Source organism: Lepidochelys kempii, chromosome 3 (genome assembly GCF_965140285.1).
Source record: "Lepidochelys kempii isolate rLepKem1 chromosome 3, rLepKem1.hap1, whole genome shotgun sequence".
NCBI lineage: Eukaryota > Metazoa > Chordata > Testudines > Cheloniidae > Lepidochelys > Lepidochelys kempii.
In genome coordinates this window covers 64048530-64061050 of record NC_136382.1, presented here as the reverse complement: position 1 = coordinate 64061050, position 12521 = coordinate 64048530, and positions in this window count along the sequence as shown.

The following is a 12521-nucleotide window of genomic DNA, read 5'->3' as shown; positions in this document are numbered from 1 at the left end:
AGCATACAGAAATGATACATAAAAAGTGAGGTCTTCTGTGGAATTTTGTCCAGCTTAGTCAAATGGTGCTCCCTGGGACAATGTGGTGCAGAACTGGGCACAAAGAAATGGAAGCATTTTCATAAGGGAAAGACAAGTGTCTAGAAAAATAGACATAAAAGATTTCTGCTGCCCAACTGTACATCTTATTTAGGACTCTCAGTTCTGGTCATTCCAGTAGTGCTTAATTTGTAATGAAAGAGGTGCCGGGGCTCAAGCAATTTTTTTACTTTCATAACTGACACGGCAAGCCTGGAGGTGCCAGGGCTATGAACTGCCAACCTTAGAGGTGCTGGGGCTGAGCCAATTGAGCCAAAGGGTCTCTACACAAGGCCTTAAATGCTTCTGCATGCATTACACCATTAAAGTGCTGAAGGCAGTTATCAATGGGTTCTCTGTCATTCTGCAATGCCATTTTCATCTGGATTCCCTTTGATCCAAAGAAAATGTTTATTATTGTTTAAAATGTTTATTACTAGTCTTATTGACAGAAGATAAAATAAGACTGAATTGTTTTGATCATGCTTTACACGCATAACTCATCATCGATGACTACTGCTCCAGAAACTGAACACCTGGTGTGATCCAATTCCCATTGGGTTCCTTTTCATTCACTTCCACAGGAGCTAAATCAGGCACTATAATTTGATTATAATAATGATATAGAGTTACAGATTGTTTCACTTGTGAATGAGAAAATTGCATACCAATTCTGTGACATTTCAAAAGCCTTACGTGACAATGCTAGTATTAAAAGTTCATAAAAATTAAGATGTAACAATATCTGGTGATTGCATTTGCTTGTAAACATGAGTAGTATACAAACCTGAGTCAAAAATTTCTCACAATCGGGTTCCTACAATCATTTGATAGGCCTCATTTCTAAAGGCACCTGCCCTTCCTTTTGATATCTGTAAGATTTCTGGAGGTCAGTACAGTTCTGGAATTTAGGTTTGTTAGTTAACATCCAGTATGTTTCCTCCGCTGGCTGGCTGGCTCTGCACAGAAAAATAAGAGAGGCATTCATAACAAGTGTCTATTAATTCCTCCGTGACTAAGCTGAACATTTTTTTAAAGAGGTACTTTGAATCCCACTAGACAACCACAACTATGTAGTAGATCAGACATTGTTAAAATGGTTCTTTTACAAAACTGAAGTCTATGTGACACAAGTGATTTTACATTCTCAAAATTAATGTGCTTGCCTTTCTTCGATATACTAGACTTGAAATAAACTCAATTAAACAGGGAAACTCTTAATTTTACAGACCGTCTTTACAAAAAGTTCATCATTTTCCTGTCTGAGGTATTTGTGGGGGGGGGGGGGGTTGTTTTGGTTTTTTTCCTGAGAACTGTGGTGGAAAATATAACTAGTCTATGGGTGTATACAGAATGTTTAACTACAGTTAATAAAACTAAACTGAATGAAATATCCTAATACAGGATGCCAAGCCATATTCTAAACATGGAACAAATGGGGTTTAAAGGACTTTTTGTTATGTTACAGCATTATGTGCCAACAATACCTACAGGGTTATAGGTAAATCTCTAATTTATTATGCAGTTTTCCCTTGGCTATTTTTAAGTCTACCACACTTCATAGTGAGAAGCTAATTTACTATGTTTGTGAGAACAACGTTAATGCATTATCAGTGTGGTTCCAATCCTGTAACTCCAGAGATCTCAGTGATAAATTTTTAAAAAAGAACATGTACTTAGGGGGTCAGATGGCTCAGGGTATTGGTAATGGAATACAGAAAATGTCATCTCTAGGTAACCAGTCTGAATCTAGCACATGTCAGTGCCATTATTCCCTGAGGTCTATCTGGTAATCTCTTTTAATTTAATTTGTGTGCCCAGTCCACTGTATGGGAAGACTTTCAGATACCCTGGTGACAGGGCCATATAACAAACAAGATATGCTAGCAAGAAGTGGGGGAAAGGTACGTATCTCTCAAAAGCCACAGTGATAACTTCAACTTTGTTGTATTCTCCTCAGGTAAAAATAAGAACTGGATAGAAAATCAACTATGCGTTTATCCTCACATGTGGATCCTGACTAATAGAATTGGGACACATTGACCAGACAGTGAGGGAAAGTTTGGTCTTGTACCCATTTCTCTGTTTTCAATTTGGCTTTTTTAAGTGATGCGAAATTCATTTATTTGAATAGTTGCTACAGTGTCCTGAAATTATGGGTATTTGGGAAGTTTTTCATTATCATTTTCTATTTATATGTATATTTTCAGATCACATGCAGATTTATAGTTCATGAAAGCAAAGAACTTCATTTTTGTATACACCCACTGCTACTGTTCTTGATCCTGCAGAGTAGGAAATTAGTGAATAATTAAATAAGCTAAATAATGATTGGCCTCAAGGTACCAATCAGTTTTTAGGAAAAGAGGAGGCTTCATATTCTACTGAATCACCTAACCTATTTTCTTTGAGTGAGCTTTATTTACAACACCCAGACACACCAGATTAGAAAGCATACCATCCATTGTTTTCCTGGCATGCCACAAGGCATGCCACTTTGGATGGCATGCTGCACCTGCATCCATAGCAAGCATAAAGAAGACATTGGAAAATCCAACCACAAACTAGAATTTGGAGGACCACTCAGGTGATAAAGTATTTCCACATTTATTACAGTTAAGGCCTGACAGGCCGCATAACACTTTCAGGGGCTTTAAATGTTATTGTGTTTACAAAACTAAGATTCAAGGAAGTCAGTGGAGAAATTCACTAGCCAAGGGAGGTAAATAAGCTTCCAGTTATAAGTCAGTTCAAGTCCCTTTCCTCAGGATTCATTTTGTTAACCCAAAAGAAGAGGAAAAATAACTCAAAAACACTTGGCAACAACCTTCAGAGGCCTTTCCAGCTTTCTGCAACTGCAGGATTTGGATAAGGTGGAAAACAAATACACCCTTCCCCTTAGGCAGCCGTTCCTGGATCTGTCCTAGGCCTCCAGCAGGCCCCTCCTGGAGGGATCTTCTCTCAAGTCTTACCTCTTCTACCACAGAGTGAGTCAGGAGAATTCATTTATATAGTCTCCAGTAGGCAGTCATGTGATCTTAGTCATTTGAACCCTGCCAGTCATGTGACCTGTACAGAGACTACAACTTCCAGCAACCCCTGGATTTAAAGGGACTATGTCCAATAATGGACAACCTAGATGCTGCTGTGCTCTCACTCAGCTCGTGTTACAAATATTATGTCTGCATATATGGGATTGCAAATATACTTTTAATCGAATTACAGTGTTTGCATTAACAAGTCAAGTTTTATCCACAATTAGCTAATTGAGGGATCAATATCGACAGCCAGGAGATAACTGCTGTCAATTAGATACCACTGTGGGGGGTAAATCTTGACTTCCTTTTTTTAATTGTATCCACTATTAATGGCTACTGAACAAGGGCCAAGGCAATAGCCTCTTCCTTCCTTGTGTGCCCTGTCCAAGAGCTAGTCAAAATCATACTTGGAGGAGAGCACGATTGCTCCTCCTTGGGCTCCCAGAAGCACACGTAACCCTAAAGCAGGCCAATCAGAGTGGGGTAGGTGCACAAGGGAAGGTAGGCTACACTATCCTAAAGGTTTTGATTGTCCTTTCACAATGGTTATCATCATTGACTCTACTGAATTTATCCCTGATTTACAGTGGAAGTCAGAACTGCACGTCAGATTTCAGGTCTTACAAAATTCCAGTGCAACGATTTCCTGTAAACTGCTAAAGTTTAAAGACACATCAGCTAAACCTGGTTTGGGTGATCTCTGCCTTATGAAACTTTATCTTAGGAAAATGTCATTATCTAGAAAAAAGAGCACAGAAAGGAAGATTCTGTTTCTGTTTTGTGCTGGGGCAATTTTTACTCAGAAACAGAAACAAATTTCCAAACTGCCCCTCAAATTGAAATACTTTAAGTATACCATGAGACAGTGAGGTTTTGAATGCTGGCTCTAGCTTCAAAAGTGATCCAATTTTTCATACATGCCTTTCATCCTGAGCTTTGGACCCTGTGTGTATGGCATATTATCTGATGTGCTGTGACAGCCAGTGCAAAGGACTCTGGGGTACATCAAATCCCTGAAGGCATGGGCTTCTAAAGCTCAGCAGATAACCATAATTCCCACTGCAACTAGTTTGGAGAGGGGAGCAAAACAAATGAGAAAAAGTGTTCAAGAGGAGGAATTGCTAGACTACAGAGATTGCTAATCCTTCCCTTCCTCTCTCAGCTTTATGGGAGTACTAAAATATTTACTGTGTTGACCAAGATTAAGATCACCAACTCCTTTCACTTAGACCAAAAAATATTTAACATGGGTGGTCTGCTTCAAAAGGTTAAATGAGAGAAGGGGTGATTGCCTCAGGAGACCAGTAATGGAACATACAACTTCTCATATTTAGTACATTTGTGCGCATCTGACTCAGACGGCCAGGGACTGAAAGGCACTATTATTTGGTAGCTATTTGATGACCTATGTAGAATGATTTGGTGATCTCAGTCTGGCTCCCAGGGGACAGTCATCCACACCACAAAAACCATAAATACAATTAGCATTTCCTGACATCTTTTTTGACAATCCAGAAGCCAGCCAAAGGCCTGAATGAGCATTCCAACTGGTAGTCCCTCTGGGTCCTTTTCATGTGTTTGAGCAGGGTGGATCAAACCATCAGTGCTCATTCAAGACAGTAAAAAGAAAAGGAGTACTTGTGGCACCTTAGAGACTAACAAATTTATCTCTAAGGTGCCACAAGTCCTCCTTTTCTTTTTGTGAATACAGACTAACACGGCTGCTACTCTGAAAGCTGTCATTATTCAAGACAGTGTTACTGTAGGACAGGAGAGGGGTACTTCGGTGGGATGGTGAAAAGTGTATTGCTAGTACCTATATTGTGTAGGCAGATTGAGCAGTTCTATCTCCAGCAAGATCCAGCTGGTATCTTTCACAGACAGTAAAAAAATAACTTGGAAAAAGGACAAAAACTTTTTTTCTAGGCATTTCCATTTTGAAATCAGTTGGACACTTGGTCAGGAGTTTCTAACCATTTGATTATTGAGTTTAATCGTTACACATCTGTCTGAGGGATTCTTGTATTTTGGGCTTGATTCTCTTCTCAATTCCACTGTGTGATGGGGCAGAGTGGCCCCGCACTGGTACCACAGGGGTTAACCCTTCCTTCCTGGCAGAGGAAGCCCCGCCCCGGAAGCCCTGCTGGGCATGCTGCAACTGGAGACTAGGTACAAAAGCCTGTAAAGGTGCTCAGTCTGGGCTGACCATTGGAGGAGGAGGCACACTGTCAGCTCCTGAGGCGGGACAGCCAACACTCCAGGATCCAGGGGCCAGCCAAGCCGGGATGCACCCAGCCTCCCAGACGGAGGTCTCAACAGGAGGGGATGGATCGGAGGACCCCCCCACCTCCGGAGTGGAGAACATGACATTGAGGGTAGGAAGTCAGCCATGGGATCTTTCGAGACAAGCAGCGTTAAAGCTGCACTGACGCTCAGCGTGTTGCAGGTGGATCCCCGCCGAGCTAAGCACAAGGGGGAACCCTGCCAGTAGGCGAGCCCTGGGTTGGGACCCGATGGAGAGGGCGGGCTCAGGTCCCCCTACCACTCTGACCATTGGGATACACTTCCCTGCCTGAGAGGAGGAAGGCTATGGACTCTGGCCATTGGGCCACACTGCCCTGATATGTGGGGCGAGTTATACAGACTCTGGCCATTGGGCCACACTGCCCTGATACTCGGGGCGAGCTATATGGTCTTTGGCTGTTGGGCCATGCTGCCCTGATACTTGGGGTGCGACACATGGACTCAGACTGTTAGGTCCCACTACCCTGACCAAGGGGCGGAGCACGGGGAAACCGGCCATTCGGCCACATTGGAATGCCCTTAAAGGGATGGGCGTGGGAACTTAAGAGTGGCAAAGCCCCGACACCCCATCCACCCCTGCCACAAAGGGGGGCTGCGGTGCCAGCCCGTCACACACTGGTTTACACCAGAGTAACTCTAAGGGCTTCGGTAACATGCGCTGGTCCTTAAGTCAGGCAAATGTTCCATTAACTTTAATGGGAGATTTGACTGCGTAAAGATGTCAGGATCTGTCCCTCAGAGTGCAGAGCAGGAGGCTATTTTAATTAAATCATGTATTCTAAGCTAAGATGCAAAAAGTTGTGGATGCATGTACAAAAAAATTAAGGTGTAAAACCTACAAATTAGGACCAGTGTCTAAAATATTAAATCCTCCCAAGACCACCAAATGAAAGCACTTCCAGCCAACCCCTAAACCCTACTTTCCTCTGTCAGGCCCCTTTACATGCTCATGTGGTCTGAATCTGACCCTACATCTGAATCTATCAAAAAACCTATTGATTATGTACACTATCAAATCAATATTTAAGACATGTCAATGGACTGACACATAGCTATGCATCTTAGAAATTATAGCAAGCAATAAAAAAAGCCAGTGGCACTTACAAATCTCTTTGGGAATTTAAAAGACAAGAAGTTACATGAAAGGCACAGCAGGCTAATTCCATAGCCATGCACTACTGGACCCTTGACCACAACCAACAAAAGAATTAAATACATTATATTAGTCTCAGTACAGTGCTTAATGAAGCTCTGTTTATCACACAAACACCCCCCCCCCCCAAAAAAAAAAAGATCAGCATTATTACCAGCCCCTGCTCACAGAGGTCCAATATTGGGACCTCTCCCAATATTGGGATAGCAAGTTACAGGTCAGGAATCAGCTGGACTGCCAGATCAGCATAAGGAAAGTGCCTATCATCTATCTGACAGATATCTGGCTCGTATCTGTGGTGGAAATCTATGATAGTGTCCCTGTCAGAGTGAAATCGAATCTAGAGCTCTGAGGTGATAAGAATAACTCCCTCTGAAGTAAATAGGAATTCAGAGCTTTCAACACTTCAATGGAAGAACTCAGCACTTGGCGAAATCAAGCCACTAGTTATTTACAGGAGAAACTAACACTAACCTGAGTAGCATAAATGGGAAAAGATATGTAGATATATAGAGATGTATAGTTGAATATTTAGCCCCTTCTAGCCTTATTTTTTCCCACAGGTTGGCTTTCCTTCTTTCCTAAAGCCCCTTTAACTCTGGTATAGTCCTTTTATTTTGTACATCTCTTCACAGACTCCTGCTTTCATAAACACTGAAATGTAACATAGTCAAGCAGATTTAAAGAGACTGAAGTTCATCCTCTTTCTGTTTTACCATATCACCCCTGCCCTTTTCAAATAAAGCCATCTAAAAAGTGAACATGAATGCAAGTCTCCTAGAGAAAGCGGTCAACTGCTGACTAGCTTTCATAATCATGCTATGCTATTTTTTCCCTCACTGTTATTATTTTTCCTCCAAATGTTAATTAAAAGTGGATATTCGTGTGTAATCCAATATGAACTACTCACTACTTCCTTGAACCTTACATGAAACAGGACAGCAGACAGTTTAGGGAAAAGGATACTCAGATTAATTAGTACAGCAATTGCTTTTACCTTCACATCGGAGGTTTTTGTTTTATTATAAATGGCCTGCCTGTCAGTTAGTCAGGAAATACTTTTATTTCCTTCCATCCTAACAGATTTGGTACAAATTGTTCACAAGTGGCTTGTTGGGAATTAAATTTATCATGTTTTAACATGTTTATACAAACCCGTGGAAGAAAAGAATAAAACTTTACTAGCCTACCATGTGAAAGAAATATAACTTATTCACCCCATTATCAAAATAAAGCAAGTTACTTTCCTTTAAGTAGACTATGAAGCTGAATAGAAAGCCAGTTTTCAAAAAGTACAATAGTAATTTAGTCTCTCTGAAAGTGGCTGTACTCTGCACCAGAGGCTAAATAAGACGAGCCCATTTCAGCCCAGAGTAAGGAGGTGCAAATCCAATGAGAAGCCTCTGGGTCAAATTCGGTTGTGGTATAAATGGTTGAGTTGCACATCGGGTATAATTTATATATTATTATTTGTATTGTGGTTCTTCTGCCTAAAGTCCCCATGTAGGGAGTAAGGCCCTATTGTACTTGGTATGATACAAATAACACAAAGATAGTCCCTGCCCCAGAGATCTCAAAATATGTGATCTAGACCCTTTCCAATTGGTGTATAAACATACAGCCATCATGGGAAGTCATGGGAAGGGCAGGTGCATTCACATTAGTTAGTGATCTCAGTAATGACAGGTGGTCATCAGCCTTCCTAATACCAGAGTGTAGTGATTTGTAGGCATCATGGCAACGGTTAGTTTTAAGGAGGGATTTAAAAGAGAAGACGATGATGGCTATGCAAACGTTGATGGAGAGTTCTTCCCAGGTGTAAATGCCAAAATAGTGCAGATTGGAATGTAGTGGATAGGTTTTTCTGTGGTGCACATTGACACACCTTCACTGACTTCAGCAAATTTGAACAAGTTGGGGTGCAAAATGAGCATAACTTACATGCCAATGGGGAAGAATGAGAGGTATGAAACAGGAAAAGTAGTTAACTTGAAGGTGGAAGTTAAAGCAGGCTCCCCTGCTATTTTATCTTACTCCGCACCATCCCTAATAATCCTGGGGAAAGACAGAGGGAGGCATCTGGAAACCCACTGCTAAAAGCATGTCCAAAATCTTTAAGGAGCTCATTCCTGAAGTGTCTCAGTCTTGCTCCTATTCAATGTGCCCAACATTACATTGCCCAAAATTTGAAACTTGACAGTGACCAGAATGAGTTTAAGAGGAAATAACCAGTACAAATGTAAAGGAAAACGTTGGCACCACATTTATTAGACCCTCTAGATCTTTAAATACCTTGTACAACTCTATGCTTAAAATTTTACATTTTCAACGTTTACATTCCTATACAAAGGTCACTACTTATCCATACTTATGTGTGTACTCACCCATACAGTTATAATCTATATAATCCATATACATATAGAATAGAGAGTGCGCACAAATTAATTAGCTATTGATTGAATGCTGCAACAATTTCCTAGATCCCAAGTTATGTCTCTATGATTTTCTAGGGTGTCTAATTTCAAAAATGGAATTAAAACTAAAAACTTATGAGTATTACACACATTATACAACTTTAAAAGATGAATAGCTGTTGACATCCATTATGGATTTCCCAAGTTAGTTTCTAATGTGTTGATTAGAAGATTATGGTGTGAGTATTAAATATGTCTAATTTTGTTATCTAATATTCAGGCCTGACCCCTGTGCTTATGCTTGATGGATCAGAGAAAGGTATGAAACAAGACCACCAGTTATGGCTTCCTGATTCTCTGTCCAGACCCTGGCTCCAACACAAATTAATACATGCTACAGGATACTTTAACCTGCACCAGTTTGCAATGGCCCTTGAAGGACTGCTCTCCATCTGTGAACTGCAAGCCCACCTTGTGCTCCTGACACAACCTTCTCAGCCCACGAATGCCCCCACTGAGACCCAGTATGATCTCTGTGCCAGGGACTACAGGGACTGTGGAATTGGAGATAGCTACATAGGAGCCCTAGGTAGTTGGGGGAATCCCCCCAGCTAGAGTCATGAAGTTAATCTCAGTTCCATTTGCACGCCTGAGCATTGCAAATGGAGCAGAGTATCTCCCTCATGCCATTTCAGCTTCTCAAGAAATGATACTGTACTACTGTTGGTTTTCCTTCCATGTCTGATCGTAATAGAGTTCTTGGTACTATAGAGGCAATGAAGAATAGTTGTGTGTGCGGGTGTCTGTATATGAGCTGATATGATCTAAGAAGTGATTTGTATCTTTCATATCAAATGAGCTGAGTTTACACTTCTGGGTGCGCAAACACTAACAGTTGCTGAAACGCACGTATAATATTCAATCTTGAAAAACTCTACGTTATTATGCAAGGTCTCAGAGCCACTTCTCTTGATTTGGAAGGTATGAGAAAAATATTTGAAGCACAAAGTCAAGACTGAGCAAAATAAAAGTAAAATAAAGCTGGTGAACAAACTGTATTTCAGTTTTGTATTTCTGTATTTCATTTGTTTTGAGGAAGATAATGCCCAGAAATCATGTTTTCCTGCTCTTTCACTTTTTGACCTTTCAATTTGCCAAAAATGTAGGAATATGTTCATTTGGGGACAACCTGAAACCTTTTTTTAAAAAAAATCTTTTCAGATCTGCCAGCAAAACGGAAAAATCAGCTGTTGGCACAGCTTTAGTCATGATCCCTGATATTCATTTATACCCCTCTGGGTCAGAATCCATGCTCTCTAGTAAACAGTACTCATGATCTATTAAACTAATATTCACCCCCTGTGATCATTAAAATAGGTTTAGAGTTCTGTTTTATTTTTTTCCCCATGTCTTAGTTTCAAATGTAACCAATTCAAAAACTATCTTCTTCATGGACACATATAAGCTGTGCACTGGTGGATCTCTGTGCCTGTCTTGAGCCCACATACTTCTGCAAACTAAAGACTTTCAAAGCATATATAGGGTATTTCTTTTATTATGCTCTTGGCTAGCCAATGATTTAATATAGCTTTATGATGTAGTGTGTGCTTATTCTTCATATGTCCTATCTAACTATTCTTAGAATAGCACAATTTTGGAAATAATATTTGAAAAGATACATTGACCCATAACACATAGTATAACTTTGTATCATATTTAGACCAAGAGGTTAGAAATGGGTCCCTGAATTTAGGCTCCTTCATCCATATTTTAGGCAGCTGATTTTTAAGAGTGGAGAACCCCAAAATTTCCCATCAAAATCCATGAGAGCTGCTGGGTGTTACCTATTTATGTGCTTCGATATGGATTTAGAGCCTGAGGGGTTGTTGTCTCTATCAAGAGTTAGTATGCAGTAAGCTGGGCTGCAAACTTACAGCACTCTAGCCTGCCACATTCTAACTGTCCATATGAACCCACCCCCACTACACACTAGAAGTTCTGTATTGCACTTTGATGAACTACGCTTACTTGAAAGCACACTACAGAACTTTTATTGAATGATAGCAGGGTCTACGTGACCCGTTAGCATGCAGCCGACTGGAGAGCTATATAGTTGCACCATAGCTTGCCACACACTAACTTTCCCTATACACAAGCTCTGACTTTAGGCACACAAATTAGATAACCTTTGTCTTAAGGTATGTAACCCTCCACCAAGTATCGTGAAGACGCTTCTCCCGCCAACACAGCACTGTCCACACCGGCGCTTATGTCGGTGAAACATTTGTCACTTGGGGGCACCCCTGAGTGACATAAACTATGCCAACATAAGCTGTAGTGTACACAAACCCTTAATCTGGCATTTTCTAGGCAACTAAAGTAGTCAGAATAGCAATGCTGATCTTCTACTGCTTCATCCTGGAAAAATAAAAGTGACCCACCCAGCTCTCTCTTTTTAACAGCCAGGAGGCACTGAGTGAGTTTTAGAGTTTTGGTGAAAACAGACTAAATTGCACAACCTATGGTCTCTCCCATGGTTTATTATGTTTGAACTGCTCCCAGAGAGAAAGAAAAAGAGAAAAAGAAGAGTTAGTATTGAACCAAAGTTATTTTTTCTTTCAGGATAAAAATAAAAATTTCTTTCCACTGCTACCAGGCTTATACAAAATATTTTGCAAAAGAAAGTTTAGCCAAAATAACACACAAGAAAGGTTTTAGATGGATGGTATCTAATTAACTCCTAACCCTAAAAGCAACAGAAAACTCTCCCACAGTCCACTTTGTTTCAACAGAAATCCATTATAGTCCAGAAGTGTACACCCAGCTATTTCACTTGCTGAAAAGTTAGGAAGTATTTGGTTTCATGACTTTCAGTCACTGATAGAGTAAAGGTCATAAACATGTATTTCACTTGAAAACAACTCTGTTTAACCATGCTTCATGCTCTCCACCCAGGGTGGATCTCCACAGATGCATTTGAGAAAGCACTATATAATACAGGATAATGCTATATTATTACAGTACTTGCTATATAAAGCCAGACAATCAAATTACAAATGTACATGCACACCACATTTCCTAGTAAATCTTGCAGCCAACTCCATCAATACTTATGATATGGACAGGGAGGGAAGACTTGGGGAAAAGGTTACTCCTGTTTAATTAATATTTGGGGAGCCATGTTTCCAAAGAAGCTTGAATCCAACCTCTAATTCAGTGCCTAATTTTTTCCCCTTCAGCAATCAGTTGCAGAGGTGAATTTGTGGGTGCCAGAGTTAGACTGTAGATACATAACTGATTTCTGGTCACAACTACCATTTGTGCCTGAAAATCAGGTAGTAAAAGACCTAAATTCTGTCATTTGGGCACACAATCAATTGCACCTGAAAACTGGAATTGGTAGTGAGTGCAAAAATTGAAGGCATAAAATTATTAGTGTGATTGAGTTCTAGGCCTGTTTATACTAAATCGGGGACATACCTAAAGTAAGAAAAATCAATATAGACAAGACAGACAAAAGAGTGGGAAAAAGCT